This window comes from Octopus sinensis, linkage group LG27 (assembly GCF_006345805.1).
Source record: "Octopus sinensis linkage group LG27, ASM634580v1, whole genome shotgun sequence".
Taxonomy (NCBI): Eukaryota; Metazoa; Mollusca; class Cephalopoda; order Octopoda; family Octopodidae; genus Octopus; species Octopus sinensis.
Window position 1 is genome coordinate 3,503,195 of NC_043023.1, and position 4,229 is coordinate 3,507,423.

Here is a 4,229-nt window from a genome sequence, read left to right on the forward strand (position 1 = left end):
TTTTCCGCTCGCTTAATACTGATACTATAAAGAAAGATTTAATAAAATATGGTAATATAACATCATATATGGAATATCCATATTCACATACATACATATATACTCATTTCACCTCAATTACTACTTCAAATCCTGTTACCTATTTTCAATATATATGTGTGTGTGTGTATCTATATATAAAATCACACACATATATATGAAGTTGTGGTATGTGTTTTATTAATTGTATGTATGTATATATATATATATATATACACACACATATATATAGTCGTAAAATTTCAATAAGTGATGAGAGTGGTAACTATACTAACAAAAAAAGGTAATCGCCACACCAAAGTGGCTGTTCCGTACCACTACTAATTTAACCCTAGGAAGATCTTCCGCCAGGCTAGGTATCGGTGCAACGCCGCACCCAGAACATACAGATATTCCCAGCAGGGGAGCGAACCCCTACTAACCTCCAGCAGACAACAGAGACACGTTGATGTGACGATTATCTTTACTTGTTAAGGCGGCGTGCTGGCAGAATCGTTAGCACGCCAGGCGAAATGCGTAGCCGTATTTCGTCTGCCGCAACGTTCTGAGTTCAAATTCCGCCGAGGTCAACTTTGCCTTTCATCCTTTCAGGGTCGATAAATTAAGGACCAGTTACGCACTGGCGTTGATATAATTGACTTAATCCGTTTGTCTGTCCTTGTTTGTCCCCTCTGTGTTTAACCCCTTGTGGGCAGTAAAGAAATAGGTATTTCGTCTGTCTTTACTTTCTGAGTTCAAATTCCGCCGAGGTCGACTTTGCCTTTCATCCTTTCGGGGCCGATAAATTAAGTTGCAGTTACGTACTGGGGTCGATCTAATCGACTGGCTCCCTCTCCCCTCAAAATTTCGGGCCTTGTGCCAAGAGTAAAAACGATTATCTTTATTTATTAGTATAGTTGTTACTCTCATCTCTTATAGAGATTTTACAAAACACCATACCTCGACAGGTAGGTTGTGATAAATCCAAAAGCATGCGAAGTAAAGTTTGAGTTTGGGTTCTCTTCATTGTTTAGTAGTAATTGCTGAGACAGATAGAATGATGTTGTAAGAGAACAGAATTAGAGCTAGTGAGAGTTGCTGACAGTAAATTTCATTTCTCCCTCTGACCAAGGTTCTAGCTGGTCAGCCAGACTACATTCTCACTGAGTTGTCACTGACTGGTGACTAACTCTGTTGAGTCGTCACAACTGTGATGAACTGATTTTTGCTTGGGGTGTGCTTGCTTATATAACTATCCAGAAGGATAGATATATCATTGAGAACAATAGATTTAGTTGGTGGTCTTGTTATCTCAATTCTCTTTTCGTGAAGTAGAAGCGGTTCGAAAGACATTATTTCGGCCTAGCTAAAGGCATCTGGAAAATGTAAAACTGTTGTCAGAGAAAAACCATTGTTCCTTCATGGGAAAAGCTCTGTTGCAAGGTTAATTTAAATTTAGCTATGGTGGATCGAATCCACTTCGTGCATGCAAGATTCAGCACATACATATATATAAACTCCAAGAAAGTTAGAGGTTGGGAAACCAACCAACTAAGGGATAATATATATCCAATATGCTGCTGGTAGAAAACCCAATTATTAATACACAAGTGTTTTTTATTGCATTGAAATTACATTACCGAGTGTACTAAATGGGTGAAGGTAAAGAGATATTTTACCAAAGCAATAACAAAATGGAGGGGATCAATAGGTGGTTCATCAACTTTTAGACATTATAACTTAACCTTATGTACTTTCTAAAATCTCTGACAAAGCCTAGAGAAACACCGAAGAACTTCAGTAGAATGAGGCAGTTTTGCCTCTTGGCTGAAACAGCTGTAAGATATTTTCCCAATTTCTATTCCTGTATGTTATATATTTTAATAATTACTGGTATCTTTATATATTATATATGTAAAGCATAATATGTTATATATGTATGTATATTCTTGTAATTGTCATTTTAGTAAATAAATAAATAAAATGACATAATATAATGTCTAAAAGTTGATGAACCACCTATTGATCCCTTCCATTTTCTTATTGCTCTCTCTCCCTCTCTCTCTCTCTCTCTCTCTCTATATATATATATATATATATATAGATAGATAGATAGATAGATAGATAGATAGATATATTTATAACAATAATTAAGGGTTTTAGCAATGAGTTGCTTCACCACATACCGAAAAATTTAGAAATAGCAGCCAAGAGACTGTTATTTCTTTTCACTACAAAATATGACTCTACAGACAACCCTCTCTGTAACTCACAGGCAAAAAAGAAGGAAAAGAATGAAATCAAACAGGAAATGAGTTTTATAACTCTAATCCAGAAACACGTCCATAATTAACCGAAGACTGTTTCATTTCATTATTTTCCCTCTTTTTTTTTAGCCTGTGTGAGTTACAGAGAGGTTTGTCTGTGGAGTCATATTTTGTAGCGAAAAGAAATAACGGCCTTTTGGCTGCTATTTCTAAATTTTTCGGTATATGATTAAGCACCTCATTGCTAAACCCTTAATTATTGTTATAATTATATATAAAACTTGTTGGACAAGTTTTTACTGAATATGGTTCCTTTCCATACCGAAACTACTTGGTGAAATTTATTAATTATAAATTAATCATTTATTACCCAATATCTATTATATATATATATATATATATTTTTTATTTTACTTGTTTCAGTCATTTGACTGCGGCCATGCTGGAGCACCGCCTTTAGTCGAGCAAATCGACCCCGGGACTTATTCTTTGTAAGCCCAGTACTTATTCTATCGGTCTCTTTTTGCTGAACTGCTAGGTGACGGGGACATAAACACACCAGCATCGGTTGTCAAGCAATGCTAGGGGGACAAACACAGACACACAAGCACACACACATACATATATATATAATATATACATATATACGACAGGCTTCTTTCAGTTTCCATCTACCAAATCCACTCACAAGGCATTGGTCGGCCTGGGGCTATAGCAGAAGACACTTGCCCAAGGTGCCACGCAGTGGGATTGAACCCAGAACCATGTGGTTGGTTAGCAAGCTACTTACCACACAGTAATATAATAAATAACTAAAATATATGCATATATACATACATATATGTACATACTTACATCTACATGTATATATATAAATATATATATGAGTACAGGACGCCACAAATAAACGTAGAACACAACGAGAGACGAAAACATAAAATCAAACAAGGAAACGGACTTTTTTTAAACAACGAAAAAACAGAGTACAGGACAAACAATACAAGGAAAATTCCCCTTCATCAGCTGTCCCTGGTTTGACTCAATGTGTGTTTCGAATGTAAGGACAGAACACAGTCGAAGCAGTCCTTCCTGCAAAAGGAATTAAATAAAATTCTTTTGCAGAGGGGTAAAACAATATATATATATATATATGTATGTATATATATATATATGTTGATTACGTTTTATGACGTCCTGTACCTATATATGCATTACACGCATATATATTTTATGTGTTTGCAATTGGAACTGTAATCAACAGTGAACACTGGATATGTATCATATGAGACTATGTTCTGTTGTCAAAAGTAGGATACGTGAACCACATGAAGTCACATGAAAATCATAATGCCCAGATAGGTAATGATCTTGGACACCAACCATCTATTACGACTTGTGTCATATGTCACAAAACTGATGAAGGGATATTATTAAAATGGACCAAATTTAGCATCATGGTGATATCTATTTCTTTACTACCCACAAGGGGCTAAACACAGAGAGGACAAACAAATAGATTAAGTCGATTACATCGACCCTAGTGTGTAACTGGTATTTATTTAATTGACCCTGAAAGGATGAAAGGCAAAGTTGACCTCGGTAGAATTTGAACTCAGAACGTAACGGCAGACGAAATACCTATTTCTTTACTACCCACAAGGGGCTAAACACAGAGAGGACAAACAAGGACAGACAAACAGATTAAGTCGATTACATCGACCTCAGTGCGTGCATAACTGGTACTTATTTAATCGACCCCGAAAGGATGAAAGGCAAAGTCAACCTCGGTAGAATTTGAACTCAGAACGTTAAGACAGACGAAATACCTATTTCTTTACTACCCACAAGGGGCTAAACACAGAGAGGACAAACAAATAGATTAAGTCGATTACATCGACCCTAGTGTGTAACTGGTATTTATTTAATTGACCCTGAAAGGATGAA